Source organism: Canis lupus, chromosome 23 (assembly GCF_003254725.2).
Source record: "Canis lupus dingo isolate Sandy chromosome 23, ASM325472v2, whole genome shotgun sequence".
NCBI lineage: Eukaryota > Metazoa > Chordata > Mammalia > Carnivora > Canidae > Canis > Canis lupus.
This window is the reverse complement of record NC_064265.1, coordinates 781,428-795,852: the sequence shown is the minus strand read 5'-3', so window position 1 is coordinate 795,852 and position 14,425 is coordinate 781,428. Positions and strand designations below refer to the sequence as shown.

The following is a 14,425-nucleotide window of genomic DNA, read 5'->3' as shown; positions in this document are numbered from 1 at the left end:
AATATTGAAAGGTGATTCTAAATGCAGTCAAAAGTAAAGGGCAGATAATTTACACAGCAATGACAGACATCCAGCAATTATAGAAGCCAGGCCACAATGGACTAGGATCTTTACTATATTGAGAGAAATTACCTGTTAGCTCAAAACAGTATACAATAAAATTATCTTTCACAAAATGAAATAAGACATTTAAATATAGACTTAAAAAAATCCCAAGAGACTTAAGCCAAAGGAATTTTAAAGGATGCACTGCAGATAGAAGAAAAATAATGCTGGCCCACTGCTTAAGATGGAAAGACTGATGAGCAAATAAACCAATAATGTCTTTGTGAATTCAAACAAATAATGACTATATATGCCCCTTCCAATAGTGAGGTTTATTTAAAAAGTTAAACTAAAAATAAATAAATAAATAAATAAATAAATAAATAAATAAATAAATAGTTAAACTATGTAAAAAAAATAGTATCTCCATCAGCACATGGGTGATTCTAAGGTCATTTAAATGTTTCAGAAGTATGTTAAAATATTCATGTTTCGACTTAGATCAAATATAAGAATAAATTTCAAGGATAAGTGCAAAATGAATTGAAATAGTTATGTACATTTCAAACCAGGAGAGAGAAAAAAATCACTAAGAGTGAAAACAAAAAGCACAACAAAAGTGAATAAAAACAAGGTAACAACAAGTAAAATATATTTGGATTCACACTAGGCAAATACTAATTAAAATCACCAGTTAAAATAAATTTTTAGTCTGGATTTAAAATGATATCCAGAAATATGTTATTTATAAGAGACATGCCCAAAGCATAAGTGCACTGAAGCACTGAAAGGAAAAGGATGGAAAATACATGTACAAGAACAACAAAAAAAATCCTAAGCAAAAGATAAGGAACCCAGCAGAGTTTAATGATTCTAAAACAAAGCAGATATTAAGTAGAAAATGTTACTACATAGTTGCTACATAGTAAGAGGTTCAATTCATTAGGTTGAATTCTCAACTTCCATGCACATCATCCATTAGGATCATAGTATATACATAACAAAACAAAATTGACAGAATTATGTGATATCTTCACCAGCAGAACAAGAGACTTCAAAACACTCTCTCAATTATATTAGGAAATAAAGAGACCAAAAATAATAAAGACATAGAATATTTTTAAAAAACAAGCAGTAATAATTTTCAGCAAATGAACTCCTATAAAACTCTGGATCTAACAATTAGAGACTAGAGATTCTTCTAGGCACCTGGTTTCTTTCTTTTTTTCTCTCTCTGTTTCTCTTTATCTTTCTTTCCATCCCTTCTTCTGTCCAACCAACCCTTCCTCCCTTCCTTCCAAAAACTGATCAAGTAGTAGGCCATGAAGTGCCAATAAATTTCAAATAATTACTATCTTATAGACCACTTTCTCTAATCACAACACAGTTAATATACAAGTCAATACATTTCATAAAAATCATATCCATTTGCAATTGAAAAACAAATGCTTTCTTAATACTGGACAAAAAAAAACCAAAAAAAATGTAAAATTATTTGGAATCATACTGCAAAACTACGTATTAAAACAAAATACAGCGGTTTGGCGCCTGCCTTTGGCGCGATCCTGGAGACCCGGGAGGAATCCCACCTCGGGCTCCCGGTGCATGGAGCCTGCTTCTCCCTCTGCCTGTGTCTCTGCCTCTCTCTCTGTGTGACTATCATAAATAAATAAAAAAATTAAAAAAAAAAACAAAATACATATCAAAACCAATAGATGCAGCTGAAGCAGTACAAGAGAGAAACGTAGGCTTAAATGAATATATGAGGGAAATAAAGGCTAAAAAGGAGTGGATATCCAAATATATAAATTAGATAAAAGGGAAAGAATATATATGACAGATGGTAATAAAGATAAGAGCAGAAACTAGTGAAATACTAAGCAAATATACAACACAGAGAATCAACAAAGTCAGAAGTTTTTTCTATAACACCAAGCCTCCAATGAAACTAACCAGAGAGACAAAACCATATCCATAAAGGAGCCGTGATTCTTTGCAAGAGGGAGCACTGAGCACACATCATTTTTCTCCCTTCTCTTAAAGACCTCAATAAGATGTTCATAAAAGATTTTAATAGAAAGGAAAACAGTAATAAATACTTAACAAAATAAAGAATTTTAAAAAGCCACAGTAGATGTTGAGTTGCACCAACTGCTGAAGAAGGAAAGTCAGTGGAAACCCGAAGAGGGCAGCTACAGCCCAGACTGCAAGGAGGTGGCTAGTGGCTGAGGGCATAGAGGCATATAGGCTGACATTGGACTTTCCATTACAACAACCCATGCTGGAAAGACAACCCAATAATTTCTTGTGAGCTGTCAGAAAAATCTGTTAAGTTATGCACTCAACCAAACAATCATCCAACTGTGAACAAAATTAAAAAAGGAAACAAAACATCAACGACAAATATTTTCAGCACTCAGAAAATTCATTTCACACATTCTCCATAAATAAGTAACTTACAAATTTACTCCAGAGAAAAATACATAGTGGACACCAAGGAAGTGGAAAATCAGGGATAAAATACACAGTGAATAACTCCAGAAACGAATAAAAAGAAACCTCTGTATGGCAGGTGTCTATCAACAGTCTGTCCAATTTAGGACAAATCTGTAGACTTTCCAAAGGCCATCTTCTGAGTAGGAAAGACCAAATAGGTGCAAAACTGGAAGATACAGTTATGCTGGGAAGAAGGTGCAAGTTTCTTCCCTCAATGTTGAAAGAAAGTAATTTAGAAACTCCAGAAAACACATACACACACGCACACACACACACACACACACACACACACATATACACTCACATTCGGAAAAATTGTTTAAGAGTTCCATAGATCCAAATACAAAGTAAAAGCAAAAGACATCCACTTGACCTAGACACGAAAAATATCTTTTTTCTTCTGGTACAGGAGGGTCATAATACCAGAAATCAGAATCAAAGAAATATAATTTCATCACTATGACTTGGGTTTACAATCCTAGTACTCATAGAATCATGATGATAACTGTTTAATAATTTAAGATTTGGAATCTACATAACTAAAAAACAGATTTTAAAAGTTACGAGTTCCAACAAAGTCACCATCATCATCATCATTTTGACCAGACACCTAAGTGCTAAACACCGTGCATCTTTATGAAGATTACCTTGTTTAATTTTCAAAATAACCCTGAAAAGTTATTTATTGCTGTTCTGTTCATTTCACTGATGTGCAAACTGAGGCACCAGGAAGCTACGTAACTTGCTCAGTGTCTTCCCCCTGTAAGCAGCAGAGTCAGATTTATTTCCAGGAAGACTGATTTTAGGGTTTGACTCATAGCCACTAAGCTAGACTCATTCATCCTAATGTAAAAGTGAGGACACAGCCAACCTTAATGGTAAGGCAAACAGAAACAAAGGAGGCAGAGTTAACAAGCCTGCCACCCCACCCTCATCCTGTCTGGTAGGAAGACAGGAGATGGAAGTTTAATGATGTTCACTTAAACATATAATAGAACCTATGGGAGAACTCACAATTATACAACACCGAAATGTCAGAGGAGATGGGCAGTGGTGTTAGTGAACCACATACTAATGTTTCCTATCCTGTCAAAGTAGGAAACCCATTGGACAGAATCCAAAGTCAACAGATCAAGAAGTAACTGGATGAACACGGCAGTCAAGATATGGCAGTAACTGTCAAAAGAAAAAGGTGAACAGGAGTTGCCTCTGGGAAGTAGGTTGGGGATATGGAAGAGTATGTTAGAGTCAAGGTGAGAGGTTTAGAATTTTCATTATTCTTTTTTGCATAATACTTCATATTTTATATGCCTTTCTTATCCTAGCCAAAATAGCCACACACAAAAATACAAAGCAAATAATTTTTTAAATCATTTCATCATGGAGAAATGAAGTGTATTGCTGGTATATAAATGTAAATGTAAAATGGCACAGATCCTGTGGAAAATAGTCTGGCAAGTCCTCAAAAATTAGGCATAAAATTTCCTTAAGATCCAGGAATTCTATTTCTGGGTATATACCCCAAATAACAGAAAGCAGGGTCTCAAAGAGATACTTATAGACCTTGTTCATAGCAACATTATTCATAAGAGTCACATGATGGAAGCTACCCAACTTCCTATCAACAGATAAATGAATAAACAAAATGAGAGATATCCATACAATGGAATATTATTTAGCTTTAAAAAGGAAGGACCCTAAGACACATGCTACAATATGGATGAACCTTGAAAACATTATGCTAAGTGAAATGAGCCAGACACAAAACAAATACTACATGATTCCACTTACATGAGGTATTCAGAATAATCAAATTTATAGAACAGAAAACAGAATGGTGGTCATCAGGAAATGGAGCAAGGGAGAAATGGGGAGTTATTATTTAATGAGGACACAATTTCAGTTTGAAATGATGAAAAAGTTCAAGAGATGGTCAGTGGTGATGGTTGTACAATGATGTGAATGCACATGTGTCACTGAACTGTACACTTTAAAATGGCTAAAATGGTCAATTTTATGTTACATATATTTTACCACAATAAAAAAATCACTTTCTTCAAAAGCCAATAAAATATGGTACCTTTGAACTTATTTGAATTTAATATAAATAAATTGGCTCTTTTGCCATTTTCTGGAAAATACAAGAAGCTTTGAACATGTTAATTCTTTTTTTTTTGAACATGTTAATTCTTATCACAATCTTCCAACTTAGCACTACTATCCTTATTTTAAATTATATATAATATAGAAAATATTGTTAGTTATAATTATACTAAATACATATAATTAAACCCTGTAATAACTTATTATTGCTTCATACAGCCAATATTAATTTAGACTTACCCATACGCATAAAAGCATGCTCAAGGAAAACCTTGTCATATTTCATAAAGTCTCAGTAGCTGTAGATGGTAAGATACATCTCTATTTCAGAATTTCAGAAATATTAAAATGTGAAAGGAATGTACATGTTAAAATTGGAGAAATATGATATTAAAGAGAAAATAAGCTAAAAGAGAGAAACTCAGACTGTAACATTTACTTAGAAAGTGAGTTAGTCACTAAATAGGGGTCATCTGTAGCAATTATATTCCGTGTTTTGTGTGGTGGCAGGTGTATGTGTGTTTGTGTGTGCAGGAAAAAGAGAGGAAGAGGGACAGGGGAGAGGGAGAGAGGAATCCACTATGTACCAAGGGTTCCTCATAGATCAGAGTTTCATGAGGAATATAAACTATCAAAGGATCAAAGAAACCACTTGGCCATCTCTCTGTGTCAATAGTTAAGACACAGCACAGAACTGGGATAGGGAATGGTTGTTGCTAGGATCTATTCCATGGGAAAGGGTAAAAAAGGAAATCGCAAGAATAATATGCTTCTTACCTTCCCAAGTTCACATAAGTGAATCTCAACGTGAAGACATGACCATCCCATCATTCACATCAAAAATCATCTACTAAGATACGTAGGATGCAGCTTGAGATTCCAAGAACCCACAAAAAGCAAAATGGTAGAATGATTTGCTATTTCCCATGTGCCAGTTTTACTAAACCTCAGATATGCTAAAATAAACTAAAAGCAGAAAAACTAAAAATGATATCACCTTGCAGTGTTCTAATAACTAAGTGCTTCTTTAATATAGAAACACAATTCCTTTATTACAAAGATTCAGAAATAAATGCACAATCTCATAGGTGGCATCCACGGTCTATCTTCCAATTAATTAGCATAATAAACTCTCAGGCTGCTTCCTGAAATTTCATGCCAAACAGAGGGCGAGCTCAGCCTGAGAAACACATACGAAAAATCAGTAGCTGAAATTAATTCATCAGAGTTCTGACACAAAAAATGAGTCACATTTCAACCAAGTGCTCCTATGCTAATATTTCAAGTTTATGCCCATGGCCATTTACTCTTCAGTTATTCTCTGCCTGTCAGTGATGGCTTTCACAAACCTAGTGAAGGTCAAGGAACACAAATTGGAATGAGGCACATGCTCCAGAGAACCTGCTGGGCCAGGCTTGGTTCATACTGGGGTGTTTGGACCCTGGAAGGGTAAATAAAGGCTTTAGGAGAAAGGGGTGGAGATGGCCCTCACCACAGGTCCCCTGGCTGCTTCGATGATTTCATTGCATTATCAACAGATAGGAGCTGGTCTTTTCATAGGTGAATTCCTTAATGTTCTCTGGACTAGGCCTTAAAGAGGGAAAACATAGTGTTAAGAGATATATTCAAGCAGTGAATATGTTGAGTCATATATATGACAGCTTTATGGCCCTTATGAATCAGAGCTCGGCAGGAAATCAGAGACTGGGACATGGGCAGGGACAAGCAGCTAGTTGTTCCTGCTGAAGGAGCTTTAGAAGAACTGAGGAATTTGGAATGAGGGATTTCTCTTTGACAGAAATTGTTCACCCCCAAGAGGTAAGAATACTGAAGATCAGCCCTGTTGATTGCCGATGCTCTATTTCCAAGAGAACATGGAGAACCCCCCCAAACCATGTTTCTGCGCAAGAAGCCTACTGCAGTTACAAAAGTCTTTACTTCTGAGCAAGTGCTCATCTTACCAGTGGTGGTCTCAGCTCTGCTTGGTTCCTTTGCCTCCTGCACACAGGTTACTGAGATATCCAATTATTGAACTCCATGTGTTTCTCCGCAATATCACACCCATGGCTGCTCCCTCCCCAATTGCTCCCGAGAATTATTTAGCACAGCCTCAATCCTTTAAGAACTTTCTCCTTCCTACAGAGGATGCTCCCAAGATTCTATGTTGTCCATCTGACTTGCTGCAGTAGCTCAATATAAGCAATTTCATTTGACTATAGGTGCTCCTGTTCGTCTTCAGCTGGTAAGCCTTGACAGAAGTGAACCTCAAAGTTAGAAAAAGGAGGCACCATATAATGCTGGATTATAAATGCTAACACAGGGATGAGAATAATATTGCAAGCGCCAACTTAGAGACTGAACACAGAACACACTCCCCCGCCGAAGGTTCTAGCCTATTTCAGTCCTGCTGAAACAGACCTGTTGTTGCCAGATCTTTGGATTTCTCAGGAGAAATCTGCTCTAATCATGGCGGCTTACTATACAATGTGAAACCCTCCTGCGACACAGTATCTAAGCATGTTATGTAACACAGCAAAGATTCCTTTAAAGGCATAGATGAGCTCACAAGAAAGGTAGGGAAATATTCAGGGGCAAAAATTAAAGAGAAGTGAAATCGAGAGCCTGAAATGCAAACTGATGCTTCTGCATCCTTGGGGGGAGAGAGGTCAGTCTTGGTTAAAAAACAAAACAGCAACAAACCCAAGAAACCAAAACAAAACAAAATGCATTGGGTTTTAGCGATCATGTAGACAGAGGAGACAGTCTTTAGATTTCCTCAGAGAGAGAGTAGGACCTGAGACCCCACATAAAAATGGGAACTCCAAAGGACAACCATATCCAGTAAAAGTGCTCACTTTGTCCCATCAGTGCAATGAGGAAGAAAATAGAGCTTGGTCCACTTGGCCTGAGACTGGAAAAGTTCTCTGCTAGAAACTCAATATCACGTGGCATTGGGGTTTGGAATTTTACTGTGCATGATAAGGAAACCATAAGCTGAGAAACTACCATGAAATAGTGGTCTCAAGTCAGTGATCTCCAGGGGGCACCTGTGCCACAATACCTGCACCTCAGGGAATCCTCAAGCAGAATTTTCTGCTTGAGTTCCGGTGAAGATGGTCACAATTTGGAAATCTAAAGTTTACTAAGAAATAGTCCATGATGAGCCTGAGTCAGCAGATAGAGCAGTCGCCCAAGAACTTCAAATAATAAACACTAAGATGGAGGTAACAATAAATCTCTTTGAATATATTCAAGAAATACAGGAAGGAACTAAATCCACATAGGAAAAAACCCTACATGATCAAGAGGCAAGGGTAATTTGGAATGTCCTGAAATAAAAATATATATTTAATTTAAAAGATGATGGGCAAGCAAATGAGCAAATAGGTACTATCTGGTGAGGGAATTAATGAACTGGAATGTGGAATTAATGATAACTGGAATTTAGCATAAGATGGAAAACATGAAAGACAGATTAAAAGGTAGGAAGAGGGATCCCTGGGTGGCGCAGCGGTTTAGAACCTGCCTTTGGCCTAGGGCGCGATCCTGGAGACCCGGGATCGAATCCCATGTCGGGCTCCTGGTGCATGGAGTCTCCTTCTCCCTTTGCCTATGTCTCTGCCTCTCTCTCTCTCTCTCTCACTGTGTGCCTTTCATAAATAAATAAAATAAAATAAATTAAAAGGTAGGAAGATAAAAATGGCAATGTCCCTCAGTCAACTGGTAGAAACTCTAGAATAGACTGGAGATTCCAGAATGAGAGAATACTAAGATTGGGGAAGAGGCAATGTCTAAAGAGATTTGAGAATTTATCAGAACCAATGAAAGATGTGAATTTGCAGGTCCAGAAACACAAAATACAAATTAAGTAAAAGGTATTCCACACCTATAGATCTCATAGTAAAATTATATAAAAATATGATCTTATCTGGGGAAAAAATATATAGTTTTCCTACAGGAAAAAAGCAAACCAAGAGTAGATTTCTCAACAACAGCCCTATGAATTACACAAAAATCAAAAATAGTTTCAAAGTTCTGGAGAGAAAAAACATTTTCAACCTAGAATTCTCTACCTAGTTAAACTATTAATTCACCAATAAGAATAGTCTTTGGCCAAAGACTGAGAGAATAAACCACTGAGAGATCTCCACTAAAAGGACGACTAAAATGTGTCCTCTGGACCAGAGGAGATCCAACACAGAAGGCAGAAATTAGATGCAAATATAAGGCAATTGAGGAATAGGAGTAATCTTTAATAAGCACTTATAGAAAATAATAGCAACAAGAGCGACAATAATAATGATGAATTTTAGCACTGACAAAAGTGATGAGGAACTAAAATGGTAAACAGTAATGTAACATGGAGGGATGCCTGGGTGGCTCAGTGGTTGAGTGTCTGCCTTTGGCTCAGGTCATGATCCCGGGGTCCTGGGATCAAGTCCCACATTGGGCTCCCTGCATGGAGCCTGCTTCTCCCTTTGCCTGTGTCTCTGCCTCTCTCTGTGTGTCTCTCATGAATGAATGAATAAATAAATAAATAAATAAATAAATAAATAAATAAATAAATCTAACATGGAAAGTGGATTCTAGGATCCTTATACTCTCAAGGAGAAGGATGTTGATCGCATTAACTCTGGAATTTGTACATTAAGGAATGCATATTAAAATTTTAAGAGTAGTATCTAATGATATAAAAAGTATACATTTTAAATAAGTTGAGGAAGAAGAGGGGAGCCTGGGTGGCTCAGTTGGTTAAGCTGACTCTTGGTTTCAGCTCAGGTCATGATCTCCGGTTCTGAGATCAAGCCTTGAGTCAGGCTCTGTGCTCAACCAAGGTATCTGCTTGCGGATTTGATCTCTCTCTCCCTTTGCCCCTCCCCCTGCTCTCTCTCACTCTCCCTCTATCTCACTTTCTCTCTCTCTCTCTAAAATAAATAAATGAATACATCTTTAATAAGTTGAGGGAGAAGAAAAGAATAGAGTTCAAGAGAAACTAGGATCTATATTTTAAAATGACAATTGAAGTGTGTGTGTGTGTGTGTGTACACGTGCACATGTGTGTGCACACATCCCTTGAATCTGTCTAGGAAATAAATAAAATATACCTATAGAACATCAGGTTGTAAACTCTAAATGACAGATGTCTGTACCAGGGTTTCTGCAAAAATTATGGGGACCCAAGGACATCATACAGGAAACATACTCCAAAGAGATTTACACATCAAGCCAATGAAACCCTTCATATATTTTATTTATGGTCTTTTTACACTCTGTTAGTTTCTTAAATCACTATGAATTCATTCTGTTGCAGGACTTGGCATCTGGACAATTGAGTTTTTATTTCTTATTGACCTGATAGCAATAATCTTAATTTAATCTTTGGGCTCCTTACTTCTTCATCTATTTACTTCTTCCCTCCTTCAATTCTCACAATTATTCCACTGTGTGCCTGTGGGGCAGGTGGGCTGGGAGCCGGAGCAACTATACCTTTTTTACTATTTTGAAGAACTATATGTATTTAGTTCCTAATTCTTAGTCTTGTTTTAACATTTACTTCCTCATTTGGTTTTTGCTTTTACTTTATTTTTTTAAGATTTTATTTATTTATTTATTTAGTTATTGATTGATAAATTTATTTTTTATTGGTGTTCAATTTGCCAACATACAGAATAACACCCAGTGCTCATCCCGTCTACAATCTTTAACTTCTGGGTTTTCCCTTTTGTTGGTTCAATGGATTTTTTTTAACATTTATTTTAAATCTCTTTTATTTCATAAACCTTTTCCTTCATTAGAGCTTTTAAATTATCTGACATTTAAATATTATCCCCCTTAATTTTAACTTTCTACTCACCCATTGTTACTATTGTGTTAATGTCTTCACTTTCTCCCACCTTTCTTTATCCCCTCCTCCTCTCCCGCAGTTTTTTCCTTTTTTGCTGTTTTTTTTAAGCACACATTAAGTGCCCTGAGGAGATCCAGATCCTTCCCTCTACTTGTGCCCAAGTGGCTCCTTGGTGCTGAGGTCCTTATGAGGGAGCACAGCTGCCTGCTGACTTACCTCCTGCTTAGCGGTTCTTGGATCTGTGGGAACAGTGCACCTTCTAACCATCGACCTGGACTTTCTTGGCAACGAGCTCCTTGTGTGGGATCCACATTCTGGGCAAACTGCCCACAGCATATCTTGGACAAGGAGGAGCGAGACGGCCAAAAGAGGCCAGCGCACACTGCTTCTCTCCTGTTAGGATGGTGGAGAAGGCTTGGCCAGGCTGCAGGTAACCTGCTCACACCTGCTAATGTTTCTCTCTCTCTTTTCTCCATTGGAGAAGTCCTCAGAAGCCATAGGAGGAATCCACAGCCTCACTCACACCTCTCTTGTGTGTTGAATAGGCACTTCCTTGTGGGCCTGGAGGTGCATCCCTCTGGGCCCCTATGCCCCCATGCTCACACCAGTCCAACCATGGCAAGGTTTGGATTCCTGCTGGTGCCCAGAGATGGGCTAGGAATAGGCCTTCATGCAAAGGAAGAGCTTAAGCAGTGAGCTCCAACAGCATCTCCCAGAAAAGCCTGGGCTTTCACCATCCAGGAGTAAAGTGATACTATTATTCATTCGCTCCTCCCTCGAGAACCACTCGGGAATATAAATGATGAATTGAAAAAAGTTGAGGCATTTCTGGTGTTGTAGATGCTGATGGTCCCTGCCTGTACACTCTCAGCACACCCCCCACAGCATTGCCCTGATGTACCCTACTGCAGGCAATGTAAGGTACTGGTCTTGGTCCACATGCTTGGTGAACTCGGGAGGAAGTCCGTACCCCTAGGAGCAGCCTCAGCCACTGTGGACGAAGAGGTGGAGAATAAATATACCATGCCTGGACTGTAGGTGTCAGAACTCTGAAGAGGTCCTATTCCATCTCCTAGAACTCACCCAGCAAGACTGACCCCAGCTACCACTCACCTGTGCCGGTGGTGACTCTGGACATAGAGCTATCAATTGCTCTCCCTTTCTTGCTGACTTTTCCACTCTCTGCTGAGTCATTTCTCAAGAAAGCCACATACACACAAACTCTTGTCCTAGGGTCTATTAGCCCAATTTCTCCTCTGGACTGGATGAGGGGCCACGCTGCAGGCTGCCTCGCCCCCTACCCAGCTGTTCTCCTTGCTTGGTAGACTTGCATCTGCCCCTCCCATGAGACCTGGGTGACAATGTACAATCTCTGTCAGTTCTGGGAACTGTGTGGTCTGCTGTGGGCCATGCTCATTTGGCTCAGTAAGTTGAGGAAGAGCCACTGCCCTGAAAATCACAGCATAGCCGACTTTAAACAAGCCAGAATGAAAAAGCAGGCATTTTGGTTTAGGTGAGGAAAGTTTCTGGATTGCTGGACACAGATCCTCTGCAGCAATAAGGCCAGACTGAGACTGCAGCTTCCAGATGAAGGCCTTTCCTGGTGCGTATTCATATTATGTGACTTCCAGAGACTTGGATTTTGGAAAGTTTATAGTTTGAGACCTCGTTTCTCTAGCTTTCAAGGAGAAAAAGGGTGACTATATACCAGGACATTGGCCACTCTAGTGGCATCAGGAGGACAGCTGTCACATTCTCCAGGTCTTCAAAGAGATTTCTTTCTTTCAAAGCTGGCTTGGTTTGCTGATGACTTGGATGTACCACTTCACTTGCATTTTTTCTTTCTGGGTATGAGAGTGTGCTGTTTGGACACATGGCATGTTTTGGGTAAAGGTTTCACTTTACCTTATTCCATGTATCCTTGGTCTCAAAACCTGATAAAGATAGGGATGTCTAGAAGACAGACCTCTCACTAGGTGTGCTTCCAGCCACAGCTGCATCAACCTAGATGGAAAACTCCTCCTGGAGGTTACTGATGAATGGAACTAGGTGGTGGCAAATTGAAACAATGGGATAAATTGAGGGTATGGAGGGACTAAATTATACCCCAGGCTTCATGGTCAGCATTAAGATTATATCATAGGTCTCTTTTATTTCTGCCATGCTGGGGCACTTATTCTGGACTGGTTAAAAAAATAATCTCCCTGTAGCAATGTTGTTCTGAAGCTGGCTTCTGGCTGGGCCATGACATTCAGCAGGATATAGAGAGGGAAGCCATTGAGAAATGGTGAAACTTTTAATTATATGTTACTATCCACACACTTAAAAACTTGCTTCAAGTGCTACAGGGTAAGGTCTAGCCTCTTAGGTCCTGTGTTGGGATTTCGATCACCTCAATAAGCCCTGGCCTCACTATGCTGTGGTGTCTATTTCTGGTGTCCTCAGGAGGATGCTTTATTCTGCCATCAGCAGACACACCTTAACCTGGTGGATAGAATACTGTATGAAACCACAAATGTGCATGGAGGCCACTTGGGATTCTACTTAATTTAAGTTTTATTAAAAATGTTGCAGTGTCACTGAAAAATCAATCCCATGGTATAAGAAACTAATTTGGATACCTCAAATCTACCTAATTTAGCTTCAAGGTTAAGTGAAGAGGGCAGATCTGGGGCAGGAGTGTATAGGAACCAATATGGTTCCCTCCCCACCATTCCACTGAGAGAACCCATGGCCTAAATGTCAGTGAGTCAAGAAGATACATTCACACCTCACAATGCTTGACTTTCAGAAACACATGACCCCTTGGCAACTTCCTTCTCCAGATAATTTTGCCCATGGCTTCTCTAGCTGCCCTGTCTCCTGTGTTTCCTGCTCCCTCTTCAGGTCTTCCAACATAGTCTCTACCAGGTAATTCTTCTCTGTCCAGCATTCAAATGTTGGATTTAAATCTTGTCTCACTCATCAGTATCCTTGTCATCCACGGTGCCAAATACCACCTGTGTGCCAATAACCACCAGATCCCTAGAATCCCCACTGGAACCTTTCAAAAGCATCAGACTGAGAGCACCAAACCCTTGGCTGGTCCTTCACCTCACCCTGTGTCTGTGAATCACTACCTGTCCGAGTCCCAAACCTTGAAGCTCTTTGTTATCACTACCTCCTCAAAATCATGCCATGGACAAGTCTTGCTGATTCTTCCACTCATCTCCCTTGTCATCCTGTATCAAACTATTACCATCTTTCACCCAGACCATCTCAACATATCCTAGATCTTCCCTGACAGCCATTGCTATGCAACAGCATAGGGGTCTTTCAGCTATGTGATCAATTTTGTGACACCCCTATATACATTCCTTCAGTGACACTGCTCCTATGGTGTGCCCCAAAGACCTTAGTGTACCTTAGGAGACCCAGCATAAACCAACCCCTGCCTTTCTACCTCCATCCCCACCTTGGCTCCACTTCCATCCCCAACTTTCTGTTGGCCCCCACTGCCTTTCTTTTACTACTTTGAAGTGAAAGTTAGTCTTTATGAACTATAGACTTCAAGTTTAGAGCTTGATCTACCCTTAAGAAAACTGAAAGCTAAGAATTTCCATGCAATAAACCCTAGGACCCAGCTCACCAGGAGCCTTACAGCCGTAGACAGAGACCCACAGCCAAGGTTAGGGCTGGCCAGCACACAGGTTGGCTGATTGTTGCCCAGCCCAGCTTGCGGGGGTCTCTTCCATTTGTCTCAATCTCCACTATCCCCCATTTTCTTTCAATTGGCTTCTTTAAACATTTTTTTGTTATTAATGGTCTATTACATATGTCATCTATTTGATCCTTGGATGAGATACACCACAATGTACAGTGCACTGAAACAAGCCATCAGAGACCCACACACCATGAATGTCTGCAGAGCATAGAACTGCCCTCATTCAATCCCAC

General features: G+C 39.2%; 2 protein-coding genes and 1 long non-coding RNA gene across 12 annotated transcripts in view; 2 read left to right on the top strand and 1 right to left on the bottom strand.

Annotated features, from left to right (window-relative positions):
• Nucleotides 1–14,425, top strand: part of LOC112668863 (cystatin-9-like) — a 1,128,704-nt gene that overhangs the window by 382,683 nt on the left and 731,596 nt on the right. The window lies entirely within an intron of this gene.
• Nucleotides 1–14,425, bottom strand: part of SYNDIG1 (synapse differentiation inducing 1) — a 188,225-nt gene that overhangs the window by 126,462 nt on the left and 47,338 nt on the right. The gene's annotated exons all lie outside the window — the stretch shown is intronic.
• LOC112668860 (uncharacterized) overlaps nucleotides 1–14,425 on the top strand; it is a 45,674-nt gene that overhangs the window by 9,867 nt on the left and 21,382 nt on the right. For all 3 annotated transcript variants that reach the window (XR_004808488.2, XR_004808485.2, XR_003141928.3), the window contains one exon: nucleotides 3,640–3,794. This is a non-coding gene — a long non-coding RNA (uncharacterized LOC112668860). The remainder of the gene's footprint in view (nucleotides 1–3,639; nucleotides 3,795–14,425) is intronic.